The 25,124-nt window shown below is 36.7% G+C and overlaps 1 protein-coding gene across 4 annotated transcripts in view; it reads left to right on the plus strand.

Annotated features, from left to right (window-relative positions):
- The first annotated feature begins 5,050 nt into the window (after positions 1–5,050).
- The window catches only part of LOC145684076 (potassium voltage-gated channel protein Shaw-like), a 748,265-nt gene continuing 728,191 nt past the window's right edge, over positions 5,051–25,124 (plus strand). For all 4 annotated transcript variants that reach the window (XR_014131244.1, XM_081755938.1, XM_081755940.1 and 1 more), the window contains exon 1: positions 5,051–5,379. The gene's annotated coding sequence lies outside the window, so the exon portion shown is untranslated. The remainder of the gene's footprint in view (positions 5,380–25,124) is intronic.

The raw sequence follows: 25,124 nt of genomic DNA on the forward strand, positions 1-25,124 counted from the left end.
TGGCCACTGGTTTCCAAAGGAGGGGTAAAATGTACAGAAACAAAGTCTCCATCCAATAACTCATCATTTTCTAGTTTTACAAACGTATTTACGATACTTACACTCTGCCTACAAATCACAAAATCTTAGAAGGACCACATTCACAAGCCATATATATCTAAAAGTCATCAAAGGCCTTCACTTCGAAATTTGATTTCACTGCCAATTTAGATGTCGGCAACGTAGAGAATTTAGAACTTGCAGCAAAACGTCTTTTGTCGAACCTGTTAAAATTACTCGATCCCATTTGCTATTTGAAATGTTCAAGTTTACTCCGTACCTCTACATATTTTGGGGAGGAGTGGAACTTTTACAACACACAATTGCAACCCCTTAAAATAATGACGGACGTGTTTTTGCGTTTTCTTGTATTCGCTATCATTTCGCAGATACACGGGGCGGCAACGGACTTTACGGACATGAAATGTGAACCCCCGCCATTTTGGATGAGGTTAACGTAGCTACTTGAAACTTTCGGTAAAATATTTCTATTGTAGAGACCTTTCCGACGATATATTACTCGACCCCCTTTGCCATTTGATATTTTCAAGTTGATCCCACGTACCCCTATATGGGGTGTCTGAAGTTGACTTTTTATAGTCACAATAATGACGGAAGTGTTTTTGCGTTTTGTCATATTCGAAGTCGTTTGAAAGATACACGGTGTGGCAACGGACTTTATGGACAACTTGTGTATTATATTAAGTCCGTAAATTTTGACTAAACACCATGTTGCAAAAATCACTGGAACCCCTTCACGTCAAGTAAATGATTTCGGAATGACGTCAGTATACCTCACCGAACGCTATACAAGTGAAATCATAAATGCTGGGGCATCAAACGCGTGTTGTCTGTCAAAGAAAAAAAAATGAATGCATTCGAAAAGGGCACGATTGTAGGTGCTCATATATTTGAACATACGGTCAGAGAGATTTCTCAGCAGCTAAACTTGTCCCAGTTCACAGTTAGCGATGTCATAGTCAAGTGTAAACGCCATGGAAGTACTGAACCGAAGTTTCGCTCTGGTAGGCTCTGTAAGTGATCGAGATATAGAAGCCTGAAGCGTGTTGTGCGAAATAATCGGCAGACATCTTTGTCAGAGGTTGCAGAGGAATTCCCTTTCGGCTCAGGTCACAGGACTGTCCGCCGAGCGATAATAGCGTTTGCTATTCACAGTCGTGCTTCCGTCAGGAAGCCCCTAATCACATGCACCAATGCGCAGAGGCATTTCCTTTGGTACAAAGAGCACCGTAATTGGACTTTGGGGTAGCAGAAGAGCGTAACGTGGACTGATGAATCATAATACATGCTCTGGTAATCTAATGGGCATGTATGAACTTGGCGAATGCCTGGCCAACGGTATTTATCGGGTTGTTTGTATCAACCGTGGAATTTGGTGGTGATAATGTCCTGGTTTGGTGCTGTTTCTTCTGGTTTTGGTTGAGCCCGTTAGTTTTAATTGACGGGTAGATAACTTCGGTGTAGACTCTATATGAAGACATTTTAGACAATAGGATGCTGCAGACACTATGGAAACAGTTTAGGACTGGTCCCTTTCTGTATTAACACGATAATTCTCCTGTTCACATCGCACACGCAATTGAGTCGTGATTTCACAATAATCAGATGCAAGTGCTTGCCTGGCCGACGCAAAGCTCCTATGTGAACCCTATAGAACATCTTTGGGTTGAATTGGAGCGTTGGTTGCGTGCCAGACCCACTAGACCAACAACCAAACGTGTACTGTTCACCGTGCTACAGAAGGGATGGAGCACAATTCTGCCCACAATGTACCTACCAGTGTTGCCACAGCCCAAGCTCTGGAGTGGGCTGAAAAATAGTACCAAATTGAAACAAAAAGGGATGAATTCATTATTTTATACCAATACATTACTCTATAGCACAAAACTAAAAGACGCGAAGTTCTAGAACACCCCCTCCCCTCTAGGGTTCAAATCAAGAAAATGATATTTTTAAAAAATTACTTTCTAAAACATCGAAATTGCAGAACTCCAAACAACTGTGGAAGTAGATGAAACTTTTCTCGCACGTAGGAAGTATATAGCAAAGATCTTCATCAGAACATTCAGCACGTGATTCAACGTGTGTGTGTGGGGGGGTGCTTTTTGTTTTAAAGATTAAAGCTAACATTTCCACGACACTGCTTCTTTCTCGACTCCTTCATGCGCGACGCTGATGCGTTCACCTAGAATTATTTGTTTCTCGGTATAGTTCGAATTACGAATTTTCCACACAAAGTACGTAGCGTTATGCGGTGCAACGTCACAGAATGAATGTTCAACAGCATTTTTTAAAAGTCAAACACACGTATGAGTAAGTGAGATGTAGGAAAAGTCTTACTGACACTTTTGAAAATGTGACAAGTATTTCTTAAATGGGGCTGGATTGGATAGAATTGTACTAACTTTTTCACAAAAGGGGCTGAAAATGCCAGCGTGGTACCAACGGGCCGATGAATGACAAAAAGGGCTGAATTTGGTACAATTGTACCAAGTGTGGCAACACTGGTACCTACTAGAACTTAGTTTTTAGCCTACCCCTTTTATTTAAAGAAAAGGAGACCCGACATCCTATTTGTTATATGCAGTATGTAGGGCCTTTCGAATCAACACTAACAGGTGTCCGATTACTTTTGCAAAGCAAGCATTTGAAGCTTTAAGAAGAACACGGAAACCTTCTTTAAGTACATCCTATATTCAATCATTCGTCATTAAGCCGTATAATTCCAAAGCACATAGAAGAATCTGTTCTAAACTTACACCCCCATTGACATCGAACGTCAGCATCATTTTTAAACTTGAAATACCATTTTCAAATGTCAAGCGTATGGCGGCCACTCTGCTTCACCATCGTACGCCATACATTATAGTTATGAGAGTAGCGACATCTGCTGAGGTAATTTAGCTCAATTTTCAAAGCAATACACACATTCCATGTGTGAAATTGTGTATACCTTTTTTTTACTTTCTAAAAATATTTTATGTAATCTTTTCATGATGAAACCACGGAAACGTGTGAATGAAATTTCGAAAATAGTTATTAGCATCAGGCTCCTGCTGGGCTTTTATTATATCATTTTGATTATCATTCTGAGGGTGGACAGGATACAAGTTTTCCCTTCAAATTACATTGTCTCTAGTGTTATCCACGAGATGAAACAATAAGTTTTGCTCCAGTGGAGGATCCAGGAGGGCGATCGTCCCGATCTTCCCCTACCTCCAGAAGAGGAAACGTTCTTATTTTTTATATAAATAAAACCCATCCCAGAATTGGGAGCTCTTAAAAGTAGCCCTAAGTAGCAGTATTACACCCACCCACCCAGAAGTCCGTTCTGGATTGGCCCTGGTTTGCTCGCCTCGATTCCAGAAAAAATATTTACGGTTTTGTTTCGAGGGGGGCTTTGCTAACTTTCGGCAAGGCGCTTTGCCTGAAAATGTGAAAATTCTGCAAGATATTTCATATACTCTTTACTATAGTAAGTAAGATTTCGGGGGAGCTTAAGCCCGGAATCCCCCCTAAATACGCCACTGTTTATAACATATTTATTACTGGCATACGTATATTGTGTAATAATTCGCGTATCTTGAAATGCTGATAAGTACAATATATAATAAATACAATTCAATTCATTGTGTTCGTACACTCACTTTGTTACTTCAGTTTTTATACTATCAATCGTATAACACTAAAAAAGTGTTTGAGAGCTAAGATTTGAATCAAATAGTGTTGCCAATTAGTGAAATTTCTCGTCTCGGTTTTCATATTGCGTCTTGTCTCGAAGTTGAAAAGGTACTTCCCGTCTGAACTCTCATCTAATGGGTAAAATGGTTTTGCCTTTCGGGTGGAAGGACACACGACCAGGCAGGAGTTTGCCTCCCGGACGGACGGATACACGTACATCATTGTGTTCGACCGTCCGGGAGATTCATTCACATATAGACTTGGTTTTGCCTCACGGACGAACGGACACATGGACAGGCGTGGTTTTGCGTCCGTCCGGTATGATTTTGTATAGTTTTGTATTACCGACTTATGGACACATGGAAAGGTGTGGTTTTTGCCTCCGAGACGGACAGGCAAACGGACAGGGATTGTTTTGCCTCCCGGACGGACGGTCGGACACACGTAGAAACTTGGTTTTGCCTCCCGGACGGACAGATTCATGGACAGGCATGGTTTGTGCTCCCGGACGGACGGGCACACGGACAGGCATAGTTTTGGATTCCGGACGGACAGACACGTTGGCAGGCAAGGTTTTGCCTCCCGGACAGACAGGCATGGTTTTGCCTGCCGGACGGATAAACGGACAAGCATGGGTTTGCTTCTTAGATGGACAGGCAAACGGATAGGGATGGTTTTGCCTCTCGGACGGACGGACAGTTGTCAGACATAATTTTGGCTTCCTTAGGACAGATACGTTAATAGGCGTGGTTTTATCTCCCAGACGGACAGCCACATTAATAGGCATGGTTTTGTCTCCCAGACGAACGAGCACATGAACATTTCTTAACAAATTGACTAATTATTTAATTAAAATGCGTGACTTCAACATAAGAGTGTGAAATCATTACCGAAATAGTCCTCAAGAAAGACAGCGATTTAATATAAACCAATAATTATACACTTATTTTATGCGTGACTAACCATTTAAAATGCAAACTAACATACGCATGGAGAACGCATAAAACAAACAAAAAAAAAACTGCTGTTGCTAAGGTAACTTGCCCCTATCTTGCTTCCTTTTTGTTTCACGTATCGACAGAAAAAGACCAACAACAACAACATATGAGAAATATAAGGTGCTACGCAAGAGAAAGAGAGAGAGTAATAAAGAAAAAAAGATATAGGAGAAAAGGAATCAGAATAGGAGAATTGCTACGGCAGAGGGCGGAGAAACAGGACCGTCAAGAGTGGGGAGTCACTTTTGGAAGGACGGCGAAGGGTAGAGGGGAATGTAGATAATCGACGCATGCGTGTGGATGCTGCATTGAAGCTCAGTTGTCTGTGTGTGATCAGCTAGAGTGCCGTGACAGTGTTTGGTGTGGTTGACAAATATATTGCCATACACACACACACACACACATCTATATACATATATATAGATATATATATATATAGTTCTCTACTAGAAGTATATATATATATTCAAATATATATATATCTATCTATATATAAATATTATATATTACACTTTCTTACTTTACTCCCGCTATGAATGTATGTGTATTATGCCTTATTGAGGAACGTAGTGAAACAAAAATTATGTTGTGTGAGATATTCGCGTAGTGTTGGAACGTTTCGGCAATGAGGAAACGAAGGGTAAGTAATGTTATGAAATTACAATAAAAAAAAAAGAAATGAAAATAACAAACAAACAATCAAAACAAATCTTGAATTAAACAACCGATGCCAGAATGAAATCAGTTAAGGCAACTTCTTTTGCTTGTGTTCTAGTGTTTGACGCATTATTGGAACTTTTGTTCTTTCTCTATAATTTTGTTATGACCTTACTGGTACAGAAAATTAATGTGTACGTAAATTGAGTACCACTAATTTTTGGTGTTGTAATAAATCAATTTATACTAACGCGCAGCGTAGATATTGTCTTATTTTCCTCTGAGGAGGGTTGAGAAATTTTCTGTGAGAGCCACACCATCATTGAAAAGCCGGGTATATGGAATCTCGGGTTTGCATCCGACCGACTTCAGTCTTCTGCTACCGTCTAATCAATACAACGGGTGTAGTGCCACTCTCTCTGCAGAGTGCAACACAGCACAGATAGATTTTGGAATCTATTTATTTCTACTATCTTTTTTTAAATGCTCCCTAATACGCTATTGACATTGTAGACATGAAGATAAATAACTGAAAGATAACTCTGTAATATTAAAAGTCATTCCATTGATATACAGATTAAGGTTTAAAACAAATTTATTTTGTAGAGCTGGAACCTCATTCTCATAATTTCTAAATTTCAGAATTTTCTACTCGAAAGATGTGCAATTCGAACTTTTCTTTCTGTCTATGCAGACGCAAACCAAACTTCTTAAATAGGAGTCGAGTGACAGTTCAGGTAACACTTTCATAGTGGATTTGTTTCTTCATAACCTCGATATTGTAGAATGTAAAATATTTTGTTAAAAAAAATCTCAGCCCGAATAAAATCTGGTATATCTCGTTAATGTTCTCAGTATCTTTAGTACAGAAAGTCCTGGTATGAGCCTCAAGTTAAAGGTTAGGCACACACTTCATATTGCTAAAAAGTAGACATTAGACTCGAAATAAATTGCTCGCATTTAAATATCGTATAGTCTTTGGATTGTTTGATTAGAATTTAGCGTTCCTTTCAGCAGCTAGGCGTTATGGAAACGTAGACCTACATATTTTGATGGGATCTGAATCACATGAACTCCCATGGGGAATCGAACCCAGGACGTATTATACCTTATCAACGAATACCCGTGATAACACAAAAAAAAAGTTAATGAACTTTGTCTAAATATTTGCGTCAAGATTTTTAAAAAAAAAAGCACCGAAACATTTTCATAAGTTCATATGATCGCATACAACTAAGTAGATCAGACATTGTTTCATTCTGGCTGCACATTGAACTATAAGAATATTTCAAATAGGTACCATGACGACTGTCTTTCAGTAAAGATAAAGAAGTTTTCTTATCGTTAAAATCCCAGACATCATAACGGATAAAATGTATTTTATTTATTCGTTAACATACGATATTTTCAGTAAAAATAAAAAAGAACCTACGCACGTAAAGAAACTACCTTAAATTTAGGATATAAATAAATATAGAGATGTTAACTATTAGCTAACTTTTCTCGTTATCCTTTGGACGGATATATTTGAATATAGTTCCACTGGATTCTATATACTCGAAGTGGTATAAAAAGCGTAATTAGAAGTTTATCCAAGCTTGAGCATATTTTACAAATGGCATGATTATTATTTCTAATAGGAAAAGGTGAAACATACATGTTTTGAAAAGTCACACATAAGATCAATGTTACCTTTTGTGATTAATGGAGTAAGAGCACGGTGTCTCAGTGGTAGAGCTCTTACTTCTGGTGTATAACGTCCCCGGTTAGAAGTTTGTGGTGAACAACCTAGTATCCGTGGGTTTTCTCGGGGTACTCCCGTTTTCTCCCAATTCTCATTTCACTAACTATTCCGTCATCATTCATTTGCCTTGATCATTCGCCTCCCTTAGCCTAAGGGGCATTATAGTGGGGAGTTAAGTTGAAAGTTTTCATTTCATTTTGTAATTAGTGGAACCGACAAGCCTATTGCTTGCTGCTAATCTTTGTTTTCAAGACGTTCAATCAAATTGCATAGAACCGCCTTGATTTCTTGTTCCACGTCGATTCTTGACCGATACTTCCTTCCTTTTTGTAAGCTAAACGAGTGTAGCTGAGCTCGAAACCATACTAGACTAGTATCATTTCACGTTCCTAAGGTAAAATCAGGGCACCGCGTTAAACGAGAAAAAAATATCTCAAGGTGAGTTCTATACCAATCGACAAATCACACTCAATCGAACGAAATTATGTGCATCAGTGTAAAATTACATGTGTTCTTTTCGAAACAAATTGAGAAAATTGATACTGATCGAGAAGCACGGCAGCTATTAATGTGAGACTAAAGTTCTCGTGAGTTATGTTCTCGTGAAATTCTTCCTTCTGACAGTACAGTAGTTCAGGGGCGCATCCAGGGGTCGTCCACCGAGTCCAGACCTTTTCAAAAAACTTCTTAACTCAACATACTATATTTGTACACTTTTGTAAATAAAACTATACTTGTTTAGCAAGAGAAATACTTGATATAGATTACAGATTTTTACCTTACTCATCATCTGTACTATTTCTTTGTTGATAAAAACGCTATTTCTTTGTAGAATGACACCTGTTTGATGCTACATAAACATAAAATATTATTGGACCCCTCCCCCGACAAAAAGTTCTAGGTGCACACCTACACTAGCTAGATGGCAATATACCGTATAACTAATGAGAGATAGCCCCGAATTATAATTAACTCCAATCATTAAAATCGGTAAAGCATTCTAGGAGGAGTTAGCCGTCAAACTTCAAAGGGTCCGATTTTTCGTGCTTCACACTGAATATTCTCGCTTTGTGTCCTTTATTTAATGTTTCTTATTTTAAGAATTCAGTCTTAGTTCAGCATATATCTACGCAACTCATCCAATTTAGTTCAAACTTGGCATCTAACTCGGCATATATCTACAAAATTCATCCATTCTTGGTCAAATTTGGCATAGAAATAGATTTGGACTCGTTTAGTATCCATGTAAAATATTTTCTTGTTAATACTTTTGGATTTTGATACATGAGCCATCATATTTGGGTATTGGACAGTCAACTATTCGCTAAAAGATTTGCTGGTTACTATTTAGAACAAAAATAGAAAATACATTAACCAAACCTGTTAAAGTTTAACTTCAGATTAAAAGTTCATTTAAAGCTAAATATTAACCTGTTAAATGTTAAGTTAAACATTAAATTACCTCTGTTGAAGTTAAGCGTTAATGTTCCATAAAATGTTAACATGTTAACTTGAGGTTAAACGTTAACTTTTAACAAGTTAATATTTAACGTAAAATTAACTTGATGTTAAACGTTAATTTTATTATTAACCTGTTAGATTTTAAGTTGAGGTTAAACGTTAAATTGACATCTGTTCAGGTTAAATATTCATTTTACATTATGTGTTAATCTGTTAAAGTTTAATTCGAGGTTAAACGTTAATTTTAAATAAATACAGTTAAATACAGTTTATACTTATAGTAACGATTTGTTAAAATCGTTGATAGGCGATTTTTTTCCAATCAGAGAACTCATGGCTGGTACACTTCAGAGTAATAATAATAATACTAATAAAGTTAATAATAATATGCGTTATCACACCATTCTAGTTAACGTAAACTAAAAGCTTTGATTTCGTGTATATCACCTAAGTCCAACGTCAGCATTCGTGCTTTTTATTTCTGCTCAAAATTTTACCAACAATGTTCCTGCTTTATGCAACCCACAAATCACATACAAGAGAAGATTTGAACGTGTATCTTTTGACGACTAGAGCTGAATGAAACAATTTTGTACGCGTCCAAGGGCGCCCATCAGGGGGGCAAGGTTGGGCGCTCGGCTCCCCTAAGAGGAAATTTTACTTGAATATCGAAAACCCAATTGAATCTTTACATTAGTTACAGCAAAATTTGAAACTATATTTGAAACATTGCTTATACTTGCTCCCCTTGGAAACCACAACATTGGCGCCCTTGTACGCGTCAAATTTTGGTTTTCGTTCATTGTTTTATAGGTGCAGGACCGAAACAGAAGTACAATACATTGTGGAAAATACTAAGAAACATTAATTGATGTTTTTAGATAAATAAATGTTAGTTGTGTCCCTGGGGAATAGTAGTCTATATTCTCTACTTGATTAATCTTGAAAATTGAGGTGTTGAAAGCAAGAATGGTCTATGTTATAAAAGCATTATTTCAAGAAAATGGCCTCAAAGTGTTACATCTCTCATGATTCGAGTATGTGCTGTTAGAATACTTTTATGTATAGCTTCTTAGTCAGTTGAGGTACACATATCGCTCTTTTGAAAAAAATAATATAATTCTACATTGTTCTGACCTGTGGGTAACCAATATCTCAAAAACATGTAAACTGTAACATAGACTGTTCTTGCTTTCAACGCCTCATTGAACCCCATCGTAGGCAACGATTGCAATACTTGCATATCTGCTGTTGTATTTCATAACAATATAGTAGACACGGAGGCTCAACTAAATGAGCGCCTCACATCTGGGACACGGGTCCCAGGTTCGATCCCAATCCATATGAATTTGTGGTGAACACCATCGTGCCCGTGAGCTTTCTCGCTGTTCTCCAATTTCTTCCCGCATTCCTGTTCGACCAATTATTGTATAATTAATTGTTGATTTTCATTAATTGTCCTTTTCCTTTACCCTACAGTGCATAATCGTGGAACGTAAAGCCAAAACTGACATTATTTCACAACAATCTATGGGAACTTTTGCAATTATTAATAACCAGTGATTCTCAAATGTTGCTATCTGATACTAGTAAAAATTATTTTCTTCTAGCTTCGGTTAGAAAATTCAAGTGTTTACTCTTATGGTAGCCAGAAATAAATCAGGAGACAAAAATACTCTGGAGTATATTTAACATCACTATTCAGATCCATACGGCCTGTGACATAACTTCTGAAAAAGTCATCAACTGCTGTAGACATGCACTTCAGAAAATTGGTAATTAATATGCCTTTCTCTGGGTTCTGATTTCAGTTACCTCCCCCTTTTCCAATAAAACCTCTGGTGCGTAGATCCCTATTTCGATTCTGAGCCAATTAAGTTTTGTGGTTGACAACATCGTATTCGTGGTTTTTCACGGAGTACTCCCGTTTCCTCCCAGAGCGGTCCCGGGTTCGGTTCGCGGTGGGGACACTCTCTCGAAAGAATGTAAAACGCTTTTTCAGGCCAGCCACCCTGAATGAGGTTTTCCTGGGTTTTTCTCATTCACACCAGGCAAATGCCGGGGTGGACCTAACTTATAGGTCCCAGGCCGCTTCCTTCCTTCCCTCATCCTTTCTTCCTTTCCTTTTCCCGGATTGTGTACTCGCCGAGGGACGTCATCCCTTAAACGTAAAGGGCTAAATGGCCTTAGATGCTGAAAGCCCAGAAATCTAAATCCTAACCTAACCGTTTCCTCCCACGCTTTCATTCCACCAAATTCTTCCATCGTCATTCATTTGCCTTAATCATCCGTCTTTCTTAACCTAACAAACATAATCGTGGGACGTTAAATCTAAAAGATTTTATTTCATTTTTTCCCAATAAACAGGTATACAGTTACAGTGTTGAATTTTTTTTTTGTGTAAATTAAACAGTTTCGAACCTTTTTGTCCTTAATTTGTGTTTTCTAGAAAATAATATATGAGAAGTAGTTCGAGGTTTCATGTTTTGCTTTCTTATCCAAAACCTGCAACACCGAGGTTATAATGAGCGGGGCCTACCATAAATATGGTTTCTGAACAACAATCTTGCGTTAAACTTCACATAAGTGTTCAATGTATAATACTTTCTTTAAAATACAGGGTGGGTGAAAAGTCATTATTTGATTTTAAATACATTTCATTCTGTTAACTTTTGATAAATTCTCAAAATTATTGTTTTATATTATTGTAAGTTCTGTGAGAAAGCAGTACCGTACCGCATGACTTCTAACCTAAGCGAATGAATGACCATCGAAGATGGCGGACAAATTGACATTGCACCATCGTGCTAAGATAATTTCTTGTTTTGAAGTTCGAGAATCTGTTGTTCTTGTGGAGTGGCGGTGACAAAGTTTTGATGCATCTCCTACTAGGCTTCATCCTAGCATGATCAGAAATTATTTTTAAATATCAATGACAACCGTGTCTGTGTAATCGATGAAAGAAGTGGACCACATTTCCCGGGGCGTTGGTTGAGAAGAAGAGTCCGATATGAATGGCCAGTCAAAAGTCCTGACTTCACACCATGCTATTTTTTTCAGTCGTGTTGATCAAGAACAAAGTCTACCGAAGAAAACCACGCAATTTGGAAGAATCGGAGGACCCTATCAATCTTGTTAAGAAATGTTCCCTAGAATTTCCTTCAAAAACACAATACCAGTTTCTTCTGTTATCTTTATTAGTTACTCACTCATTCACGCTAGATGTCACTGCAGTTATGCTCCTAGGTTTTTTAGAGAACCCAGCAAAGAATACCGTAATTTTTAGAATCCCTTGGAAAATTGATGGAACTACAGTCATTTCAAATCTTATATTGACCTCATACTAGTGGTGGACTCAAACTTGTTTTTCGGTTTCCGGTTTTTAGGAAAACCTAAACCGTTTTTTGAAGATTTTCAAAAACTGGTTCGGTTTTCACCGACCCCGGTTTCGGTTTTCTTCAAAACCGGTTCGGTTTTCTCCAAAAACCGGTTCGGTTTTTCCACTGGTCCGGTTTCGGTTTTCTTCAAAACCAGTTCCGGTTTTTCTCCAAAATTTGTTCTATTTCTAACCAGAATAGTTTCGTTGTTCTCCGATTCCGTTTCCACACAAATAGTTGTGTTTTCCGAATGTTTTCACGGAAACCTGTTTCGGTGAAAAACCGAACCGTTTTTGAAGAAAACCGAAGCGTCGGTTTCTCGGGTTTCGCTTTTTCTAGAAACCGGTTTTACCCATCAGTACTTCATACATACCATTCGCAATGTCATTTCATATCTTTATGTAGGGAATAATTAAAACTGTGTAGTTTACAACTCAGAATTGCAGATAGAAATTTGATCGTACTCATTGAACAATTAATACATTAGGAGGATTTTAGTTCACGTTTCTTTTGGAAAATTAATACATCTCTCTAAGTTCACACTAATATTTGTTTCTTTTACACTGAAACTTCAATAACCATTTGTTTATCTTAACATTGGTCTCCATAGAAAATATTTGTACGTACTTACAATTTATTGCGTGCATAGAGGAAGGGTGAATGTTAGATCATTGACGTGTTTTTAATAATAGGAAGAATTTCCATGAAATAATACCATTTTTGCGTTGCACGTGCACGCCATGTCGTTAGAAAGTGTCATTGAACTATAACTTTGATCGTGACAATGCTTCATGTAACGTCTAATTGAAGTGGTTTCCATTCTTGTTAGTTTTGTGTCGTAATCCAAACATGTTTCCTTTCATAAAAAGCAAATTTTAATTTTACACTGACCAATAGTTTTACCAACAGTGGTTACTGTTAACATTTCGTCAAACTATATTTATTTACATAAATTTTTAGCCTATATGGAAGCAAGGTCGCCGATCCTGAGAGGCCGGGGGGCCCGAGCCCCCGAAATCTCATGTGCACCCCCTGTATTTTTATGAATATGTATTTTTTCTTGGTATATGTATTGTTATATGTATTTTTTTATGAATGTCCCCCCCCCCAAAGTTACAGAGAAATCGGCGCCCTTGTATGGAAGTGTTTTCTTCATGCGTTTGTATGACAATTGCCGCTGATCATAACGGGACAATGTCAAACTAAACCAACAACACACTGAGCAAGCCTATGCGATAAAAATATACAGGTTGCGCCAGGAGGAAAGGGCAATATTTTGGGAAATGGTAGTATGAGTGATTCTAAGCAAAAAAAAAAAAAAAGTTTATATGAACATAGGTCCTAATCTCAATGGTTTGAGAGCTACAGGTTACGAACCATTTTTTACTTAATATTGCGTATTGTTCACCCTGTACTCATTCTACAGACGAGTACATAGTGGATTTGAAAGCTGTTATAATGACCTTTCCAACGATATGCAATATGTGGCAGTAGTGTCTTTGGAAAAGAAGTTATTGAGGGATATTTTGGAATTAGTGTTGCCTCGAATTGTCTTTAAATAACCTTCACTTTCTCAAATTTTCCTCTATAGCTTCCCTTCCAAACACAACAGTGCCACATGCTGCATACTGTCGGAATGGTCATTCCCTCCCTTTCAAATCCGCTATGTCTTATCTCTGTAAAATATTTACAGGGTGAACAATACGCAACAAACTAAAAAACTGGTTCACAATCTGTATCTCTCAAACCGTTGCGATTAGGATCTATGTTCATATGAACATTTTTTTTGTTTAGAATCACTCATACTACCATTTCCCAAAATATTGCCCCTTCCTCCTGGGACACCCTGTATAAAGACACAATAACGTAACATTTCAACACACTGACTGCACCTTCATCAGAATTCCACTAAACTAGAAGTCAAAATTTGTTGAAACTGTACGTGTTTCTTTTTTTAAATATTTTACTTGCTTTGTGTGTTGTGTTTAGTTTGCCAATAAGGGAACACGACCTGTTAGAATAGTTGCGGAACAGCTTATGTATTTAGTGTGATTTATACTATTTCTTCGTCTTTTGTGTCATATTTTTCTTTCAAAAACCCAATTTCATTGACAGAAAATACGGTATGTATGTACAAAACTTATCTAATTTTGATCAAGCTTGGTACAGAAGTAGACCATATGGCGTGGGAGACCCGGGTTCGATTTCCGGCGGGAGCTCATGTGGTTCGCATTCCACGTTAATCAGTAGGTCCAGGTCCACGTCTCATATAGCCTCGCTGCTGAAAGGGGCGCTAAACTAAAATCAACTCAACTCAACAGAACTAGACCATAGCTTGCATAGTACTGGGGTTTGCCAAATCTTAAAGTTTTGGTCTGTAAATATTACATTTATCTGCTCATTTTATGTTATCCGTTTTTTAAGTCTATTTTCTTGATATAAACAAAATATAAAATTCGTTATAGTTTGGGACATTTTCAAAAAATGTTTTCCTAAATTAGTGACGGTTGCTTTTAAATTAGAGGAACTGATTTCTCAAAGCAGCTCAAAAGATGTATAATAACTTAGTAATAAGGGAGAAAATGTAACAGGTTACGCTCTTATCTTCTGTTTAACCAGCACCTCAACATCACATCTCAGGATAATTTAGTTTTAGCATGTTTTATGTTCCTCTAGGATAATATAATAGGGAATGTTAGGAGAATAACAGAAAGAAATACCAAGTTCTTATTAAACGCTTGTAGGGACATGTGTGTAGAAGTAAATGCAGAGAAAACTAAATACATGGAAATTCGTCGGTATTTAATAATGCAGATTATGGACGCGTTAAAATATCAAATAATATTTTCAACAGAGTGGATACTTTCAAATATCCATGATCAATATTAACAGGGCAAACCCATTTCACTAAGAAATTAAATGTCGACTAAAAGTAGGGAATTCATGTTATTATTCAGCTCTTTTTTTGCCGCAAATTCTATCGAGGAATTTGAAGCTTAAAATTTATAAAACGATAAGCATGCCTGTTGTACTCTATGGTTGCGAAAGATGGGTCGCTTACTCTGAGGGAAGAAAGCGAACTGAAAGTACTTGAGAACAAGATTCTGAAACGAATATCCGGACCCAAGAGGAAAGGGAATGGCGGAAACTTCATAGCTAGGAACTGCTTAATTTATATCGTTTACCGAACATTGTTAGGGTCATCAAGTCTAAGAGACTCAGGTGGGTAGGTAGTGTAGCCAAAATGGAAGAAAATAGGAAAACTTTCAAAGTTTTAACTGGAAGTGTAATCGAAAAAAGATCATTAGGAAGACCTAGGCACAGATGGGAGGGCAATGTTAAGATGGATCTCGTAGAAACAAGAATACAAAATAGAAACTGCGAAGGACAGAAGTCAACGGATAGCTTCTGTAAAGACAGCATTAAACCTCCAGGTTCAATAGGCCATAGAGTTAGTTTTAGTATTCGTCTAACAACACCGTCTCGATTATATCGCAGTTTGAGTCGATCGTAATATGCAATACTACAAACAGAAGCTACTATGAACTAACAAAGGTAGGACTCCGATTAGTTATCAATTTTGGTATGTCCTACAAAATTGTTTTTGAACATATAAAAAAAGGATGTTGGTACCAATAAAAAACAACAATAACATCCATAATCTACTTCGTTAGTTGGATTTGAGATTGGTGTCTCCTTCAGCACCGAGGTTGTATGAGAATAGGACCTATAGTTTAATATGAAATATGAACCACATGAGCTCTAATTGGGAATTGTAATATACTACTTTTTGAGTTTCATATGTTGCAATAATTTTTAATGAATTTTGCCTAGTTTATAGTTAAAATCATTCTACGTTACTATGTAGAACTATATATATGTTTGTAAGTTCTGAATAAAACCGATATCTTGCTTTCAGTTTTCTCTAAATATCGTTGAATCTTCATTTTTCGTCTCTAAAATATCCGGTAATATTATTTAGTACACATGTGGAAAGTTTTCTGTGCAAGGTTTTGGTCCCTTAATTATGAACAATGGAGATTGAACTTTGGGCTTAGCGTATGATGTAAACTAACCTATTTGACTATCTGTTGAACTGATTCGATTTCGATCAAAACATGGTGTGGGTATAGAATATGTATTGCTTATTTAGGCATGCTAAATATTTTCCTATATAGACCTTTGATTCGTAAGTTGCAAGTCATCGAATTTCGCATTTCTTAGGACTTTGTAGAATTTTCGAAAATTATAATAATAATAATAATAATAATAATAATAATAATAATAATAATAATAATAATAATAATATAATAATAAATTAGTGGCTTGTTAGAAGAATTGAGGAAAACACATGACGCAAAGCTTATAAAGGATGTCCCAAAAAGAATGTAACTTTTGAAATGCCCGCCATTTCTGTTCTCGTAAGTTGGCAGCACTGAACGTTACATGATTGTCATCTGTTGTATCTGTGGTTACTAGTAACGGGGCGCGGAATGGCACATGATCGTCATCCGTTTTCTGTACGGGTAGGAATTCACTACATTTGTAATAAGTTTCTACTATGACAACATCCTGTTCCATCGCAAAGCGCTATATTCCTACTCGTACAGAAAACAAATGACGATCATGCGCCATTCCGCGCCCCGTTACTAGTAACCACAGATAAAACAGATGACAATCGTGTAACGTTCAGTGCTGCCAACTTATTAGCAACAGAAATGGTGGACATTTCGAAACTTGCGTTCTCTATTGGATACATTATAAAGTTGATTTTGAGGTTAAACGTTAGGGTGTACATTTCTAATAAAAAATTATCTAAAGGTTAATGAACAATGAACTTTTTCCCAGAAACGCATTACTAGTTACTTTGACGGAATGTTTACTTAAATAATTCTTAAATTAATTTAAATATATTTCATGAAACAGGTTCTATGAAGAATATTATTCCAGTTGTACCAACAGCTACCTAACACGCTTAGTACAGTATGTTTATATGTATGTAGCATTGGGGAGTAACTTGTAAAGAATCAGAATTAGAATTTACCTATGCTGTAAAACAACAGTGTTGTAATAGGCAAAGTTTGTTGCTCTGCATTGTGTAGAGGAAAAGTGAAATGGTATGACTTATAAGGAATGTTATTAATTCATCAATTATTTTCATCTGGCATTTGTAGATGCCTTTAAAATGACTACAATAGATCACAGATCTGACATTTTTTAAAAAAAGAAAATCTTAAGTTTTTGGTGGAAATCAGTGTTATACCATCATGTAACTTCGAATGTTACGTCTTCACGTCATGTATTAATTAACCCTTTAATTAGACCCCAAATTTCTCTGTTTCATACCTTCTGGTTCACTGCAGTTTCGAGGTATGCGGGTTTATACATACCAGGTAATTGAAGTTGCCTAAACGTATTGTATATGAAGAATCATTATAATTATGCTCTTTGTCATTACAGGCAGATCAATTGCCATGAACTGTAAAGTTTCGGAGCATTACGATTCTTAGCCAATCTCTTTGTTTTGACATAACGATTTTTTGTTTTAATAATGTTCATTTATTCTAGCCTCTTGTGACCCTTCCTATTTTTCCTGCCACCGTACCTTCTTATTCAAAGCTCTCATGATACAGTTCCTTCTCAGTCAACGTTCCCGTCTGTTTCTTTTCCTCTTTTAATCACATCTCAATTTTTTCTGCTTTACCATTCCTAACGCCTCATTTATTTTGTATTTTGACCCACCTAATTTTCTCTATTCTGTTCCACACCCACATTACAAAACTATCTGCTTTCTTTTGCTCGCTATTGTGTAGTGTTCATGATCCTGCTCATAAAGTACAAACTTTACACCAGTGATGACGCCAGAGGGGAGACAAGGGGGCGAGAACTTCTCCGGATGGCTGCACCAGATTCTTGCGTGCCTTCTCAATCATGGGTTGTGTTGAATATAGGTAAAATACCATAAAACTGTCCTTTTTGGTATACAAAATTATAGTTGCCTCCCAAATTCTTTTTCTGCCCAACAAACCGTTTGCCCCTCCAAGAAATTCAGGCTGGAGTTGATTCGATAAATCAACATAATCATTATCATCGTAGGTATTCTGTCATTATTGACAAATCACTTGCCGCAACTGAGGAGCTTCCGTGCTCAGTGGTCTTCCGATAACATCTTCGTCTTCACGTACGATTTCTCTGTTTTGATATCATCCATTAATTGTAGTCTCCTTCGCCCTCTCCCTATCTTTCTTGCCACCATATCCTCTAGTACACGTCTCTCATGATACAGTTCCTTCTTAGCCAATGTCCCAACCAGTTTCTCTTCCTCTTAAGCTGGATCACCACCCGGAAGTCAGTACATATTTTAGCTCATTCCCTTAACTACTGCGCAATGAAAAGTTACATATTATAAATATTGTACTATACGATAAAGTTATGTTTCAGCTACAACACAAGATACTGATGTATTTGGTTGTGTCTTCTGATACCGAAAAAGGTAACAAATAAAAGAAAAAAAATGATTCTTTTTACAATGAGCGCACAAGATGGCACTTGCTGTTAGATCTTACTATAGAGCGTCCCACCCTTAGATTGCAGTACAGGAGTAAATGGCAATGCTTTTCCTTATGCCCATTGTTGCCAAACTTAGCCTGAATTTTAGAAATATTTTCTTTTACTAGGTATGAATAAATTATTGTAGAACATTGTATTCTCTATCAAATAATCTGTTTTTCTCACATCGAGAAGAATTTTCAAGTATTGAAATACATTGAAAGAGTGAAATCTTGCTAATGGCAAATTCTAACGTCGCGTTAAATATATCACGTCATAAGTTCGGAACTCTAAGAGATACAACATTGAAACTTATACAGATATTAACACCATATTTGGTGCCAATGTTGGAAAAGTTTGCATTCAAGAAAACTTTTTGAATTTTAAAATAAAAAATAAAATGTAAGAGAAAGTGCGTATACTATTGCAATGCAATATCTAAAAAGTTGACGTGAGAAACTTTTTTATTTTTCAGGTTAGATGGGAGTGCAAAGCGAGAAAAATATTGAGAAAGGATTGAAGTTATTTTTAAAACAAATTGCAGGTCGATATCTTTCTTTATTTAGGTTTTATGACTTTTAGTGTTAAGAGTCAACTTTCCAAAGCGCGCGCATCTGACCAGAAGAAAGGCAGTGACAAATCTTGCCAATGTTATTTTCCTTATAATGTTTGTTTTAAAGTTACTGATGCAGAGTATTGTGCTATACCGATGAGTGTTTACTGTTGATGCTATGCGAGCACGAATCTACTGCTTAACGGAAGCATATTCGCAAAATCGAATCCTGGACCTCACCCACGATAAACATTGCGTCAACTCCACTCAATCTTACGTTCCACTACTTACTTTGCTTGTTTTCCTTGAGTTGCACGCACGCAAGCACGTACACACACACACACATATATATATATTTGTCATATTATATATATATAATATGACAAATATCTATTAATAATAAATCTCCTCATTCCTGGTGATAAAAAGCTATTAGTTTTGTAATTGATTCATAATGGTTCGCATTTAGTCCTTAATGCTGTTTCAGATGCTGACAATTTTGACAATAAAAGTTGGTTTCGTTTGCAATTCCACTTCTCTTATTTACTTTGAATACACAGATGAAAATGACAAAAGCGTTCATAACAAATAACTTTATGAGCTCACAAAGCAGAATGAAAGGCCTCTGTATTCTCCCCCCCCCCCCCCATGCTTCTTTAGGAAGCAGGGTTTGATAATTCTGTTTGGTTTTGTTTCCTCGCCCAATGATTTGTATCTTGTTGGCTGTCACTATACGTGATTTAAAGTCACAACTTGCGCGTTTGTTTAGAACGGATATAATGGGGTTTATTTTCATTCTTCTTCTGTTTCCAGACTGATATTGTGTGTCTGAGGTGTCAGAAGTGAGTATAGAAACTAGGAGGTTCAGTTCCTATTCACCATTGCATATGTCATCATCATCATCATCATATTTTATTGGCAGACCACTTACTGCAACTCAGAAGGTTCCATGATCCACGGTCTTCGGTTAACTTCTTCGTCTTCACGCATGATTTTTCTATTTTGATATCGTCCAGTAATTGTAGTCTCTTTTCGTCCCCTCCCTCTTTTTCCTGCCACCATACCCTCTAGCACGTCCTTCATGATACAGTCTTAAACATCGGAAGTGGGGAGAAGCCGCCTTCACAATATAATTTATTATGTAACTTGTTTGACAAACGGAATTGGATTAGCGGATATTTTGCGTACACAGACGAATAAGCGTTCTCGTACGTCACATTTTCTCGTCACTTATCACTATCACCCTACTCCAGTTTTCACTCTTATCCAACTTCAGTAGCAGTATCTTACCCATTGCTATTCCTTAGTTTTCCGCACAATCGGTGCCGGAAATTTCTGTTTAGAACTGTTTAGCCTGCCATTTATTTCAATCATATGTTTTCTATTCGTTTCATATGTTCTCTCGATTTCGTATTGCTTCCATCAAAATTTTATTGCAACGATTTATAAACCATCATTAAAAAAAAAAAAAAAAAACTTCTAACACACAATTGTTAGACTGTTATTTCGTACCCACCAATTGGCCGTTCTAAATGAATTTGCGCGATTGGAATGACAAAAGAGTTGAAAATATATGAATTTAAGAAGGATTTATTTACAGACTCATCACTCTTTCTTTCTTGTTCTTTCTTCGAAAGAAAACATACGGCGGAAGAAATGTGGCAACAGCGCGCTCCATTTACTCTGTACTGCAATCTAAGAGTGGGACGCTCTATAGAAGTGTTCACTTTTATGAAATGTTTATTTGTATGTGTAAAGTATTTTAAAGTAATGGTCTTATTACGAAATAGATATATTGTTTGATCGTTTTCCGTGTTATGTTTCACATTTTATTTAAATATTAATTTACATTTAAGGAAATAGATTTTGAGAAGAAACTTGCGCAGAACGCCATAATGCGTTGTTGCCAAATTTGTACGTTTACTGTGGTAGTCACAATAAGAAAATTCCTGGGTTCTCGCGTTGCAGCTCGAGAAGCGTATAGCTGTGAATTGCAATAAGGTCGAAAACTAATTTCTTCCGTAAATTTCCAAGAAGAATTCCATGATTATTTCCTGTATTATCTGGCATCAGTAAACACTCGACTCTATCCGGCAATACCGTACTCTTCAAGCAGCGTTTAGCATAGCACCGAGAACACCTAGTGATCCATCTTAATAATATCTGAATTTTTTCTTTTCTCCTCCACCATTTCTAAGTCTCCCTTATTCGTTTTCAGCTCGACCTAGGTAATCTCTCTATTCTTCTCCATACTCACATTTCGAAACATTCTAGTCATTTTTCATCACTTTTGCGATGAAACTTCCTCTTAATTCTTTATTGAAGGACGCACAAAATTGACCTTGCTTCTTAAATTCTTCTTTGTCAGCTCTATCTTCACTTTTATTTCATGTTTGCACTTAATTTTCTCATTACTACTCAAGCATCGAAAAATTCAGCTACTCTACTTTCTCCCCTTTTACTTCTAGATTTGATACTAGCGTAGGCGGTAACAGTCTCTCCTTCGGTGTGAGCGGTCCAAGGTTCGATTGCCGGTTGGGGCACTCGGTCGAAAAGTGTAAAAAGCTTTTACAGGACAGCCATCCTGAAGGAGGTTTTCCTTATTCACACCAGGCAAATGCCGGGGTAGTACATGCCATATAAGTCTCAGGCCGCTTCCTTCCTTTTCCAATGCTTTCTTCCTTCTCTTTCCCCGGATAGTGTGCTTGCCGAGGGACGTCATCCCTGAAAACGTGACGGGCTAAATGGTCATAGATGCCGAAGGCCCAGAAATCTAAATCCTAAATCCCTAGTTTTGATACTTCTGTACAACTTACCATTATTTTTTTATCCCTTTGTCCTTCTGATCTTTTAGTTTGAATTAATTGCATTCTAGTACGTTTCTTTTTTTCAAAAAAAAAAAAAAAAAAAAAGACGATCATTCTTCTTAAACAAGATTGCAACCGCATCAATATATCGATTAATTACGATTTGTTGCTGCAACGAAATTCCAAGAAGTTGTTAAGAAAGAAGCGAAATAGATTCTGACAATTGTGTTACGGAGAATTGATGGTAGATATTTTTGTTTCGGAGAGCGCAATGTCTTCACTTAATTTTTTTAAAGCACGCAATACAAGACGATTGATTGATTGTTAGTCGCCAAGAAAGAGACATAAGAAGAACTGAAGCTTGATTTATGGGGAAATATACGGAAGATGAAAGTTTGGAAGTTGTTGGGATTTTGAGTCCGTATTTGATACGTTCCGCGCCTCCTTGTCTTCAGTCGTATAGCTCAGATGTTTCTAAATAACAAGTGAATTTGGTTTCATTGCGAAAAAGGTTCTATGTTCTAATCAGAAATTATAGACTTATGCGTCCCGATTTCAATAGGCGGTTAAGGGTATAAATAGAACCTATTCTTTGGTTAATGTATATAATGTACTGTATTTGCCAGATATGGAGAGAGTCAGTGGGTCGTGGGTGAAATGGGTCAAGATTTGTGAGTGGGTCAGTTATCGTGGGTCAACAGGGCGTAACCCACTGCGACCCACCAGCCACCGTGACCCACCATGACCCACTCTGCTCAGTACATTGTAAACAACAACATCTGAAAACTGGTGAATTTGTCTTCGATTTACTTTCAAGGGATCCATGTTTCTCCCTTCTTATTGTTTCTATTTACCTACCTCAGATAAGCATATCTAAGTGAAAAAAATTTTCAGGCACTTTTGGATATTAATTTTGTAATTGTAACAATACCAATCGGACTTACTGCTTGGCTTTCGAGACAGTCGAATTTTACACTTTTTCCTCCCTCGTTACGTTTGCTACTTTACCTTGATTATAGACTTTCAAATTTTATCCGGTATTTCCCTGAAAAATGTCTGTAATTCAACAAGGAAATAATTGTATATGATAATTAAATTGAAATTCATCTTAATTTGGCCCATGGCAAACACTTTACCATCCTACATCGTAAAGGTCAGATCCACCGTTATTGTAACAGAGCGGTGCTTGAGCGATTGACAGTAGAAATTCAGTGGTAATTTCAGTGCCTTGTTTTTATTACAAGTGTAAACTCTTTAGTCAGTGGAAAGAAGGGGTGTGGATCATGGGTCAGAGTTGATGACAATAGGTCAGAGTGGGTCAAGGTGGCTAATGTGTCGAAATTGTGTCAGAGTGGGTCATGGTGGGTGGTGAGTCAGTTTTTATTGACTTACGCCATCTCTGGTATCTGCGTGCAATGACGCCAATCTTAAACATTATAAAATCCCATATCGTGAGACAAAAAGTCCCACTTTACGTCTGATTTTCCCACGTTAATATTACTGTTACAAAGACAATATAAATATGACAAATTAAACCACTGTATATTACTCCGTTTTTACGATATCTGAATGAATTATCCGTAAATTTCAATCTTCCACCATGTCTACAAAACTGCTTATGAATACAAAACTCCTTGGTCGGAAACGAGTATATTTTCTCGTCTCAAATGCAGTTTCTAAATCACAGCTGTATGCCATTATCTTCTATCAAGAGTAACTAATAATAATAATAATAATAATAATAATAATAATAATAATAATAATAATAATAATAATAATAATAATAATAATAATAATAATAATAATCAATAACAACTACAACAACAACTACAACAACAACAACTACTACTACTACTACTACTACTTCGTTCTACACAGGAACATGAAGAACGTCTTGGAAGTTCATAATTTCTTGTCTGGTATTTTACTTTATTTCTTGCACTCACTAACTGGTAGAGCGTTCACCTCTTGGTGCATAGGGTTCCTGATTCGATCCCAGCTCGCACCAACTGAGTTTTGTGGTGGACAAACACCGTGTTTATGAGTTTTCTCGGGATTCTCCCGTTTCCTCCCACTTTGTTCATTCCATCATTTCGTTCATTTCTCATAATCATCGTCTGTTTTTGCCTAGTCGGCATAATCGTGGGACGTAAAGATTTCGTTACATTTATTTCTTTCACTCACTCGTTCGTATATTTGATTTCCTTTTCTTAAAATACAGAGCATAATTTCTGTTTCTTTGCGCTTTATTTATTTATTTTTTATAATCACACATAATTAAGTCAATCTTCAGACCACTTCCGCAATAGGATGCACTTTTACTATAAAAAAAAAAAAAGAGGTACATCGAGGTATAATTCGACAATTAGCACTGATATTGTGCTTGTTTTTATGGTTCATCATCTTTTTTTTCGACCTTAGAGAATTCTGTTTGCTTGGATTTTATATCTATATCTATATGTCTATATCTATATCTATCTATCTATCTAATACATATATATAATATTATGCACTGGCATATTTAGGGGATGGCTATCGGGCTCAGCCCTCCTACTAAATAATTTCATTATTATTTTTTGGCATTGTACATATAACACAAATACTTCTTACTGGTTCTCAAGCCTCCCCCCCCCAAAAAAAAACAAGATCCTAAATACGCCACTGATATGTGAAAAATCCTATATGTGTTACTCTTTTATCCCTTTCCGAAAAACTAACATTAAAACATTCTACGAAATGAGATTTTTCTCACAGGTTGGCACTACTATCTGATTGTATATCAAAAAGGAATTGACCGCAATATGATACTGTTTTTGCTTTTTGAAAATCCAATTTATGAACGGAAACACCAGATATATACAACTAGACTTACATTGCCGTTTTCGTTGTATGGGAATCATCATTGAAGCCGGTGAAATGACGGTAGACTTCCAAACTATGGGAACTCAATATTCAAACTTGAAGTAGTATGTGTATAAACACTGATTATAATAAACCGATAAGACCAAAGATAGAATATGTTCCTCGAACTCTAAATCCATATGAAAAAACCATTACTTGCTATGATTTACTGTTTTTCTATGGCAAAAATGGTTGAAAACGGAAATTGTTAATTTGAACTTCTTCTGGATTTAATAGAGTTAATGGAAGATATAGAAGCAACTCCTAGGGAGGAGCTGAATCGATTGAAAAAAAAAACTTCATCTCGATATCTCTCAGCGTTTTTGCTCTACGGAA

Source organism: Thermobia domestica, chromosome 4 (assembly GCF_964235325.1).
Source record: "Thermobia domestica chromosome 4, izTheDome1.hap1.1, whole genome shotgun sequence".
Lineage (NCBI taxonomy): Eukaryota > Metazoa > Arthropoda > Insecta > Zygentoma > Lepismatidae > Thermobia > Thermobia domestica.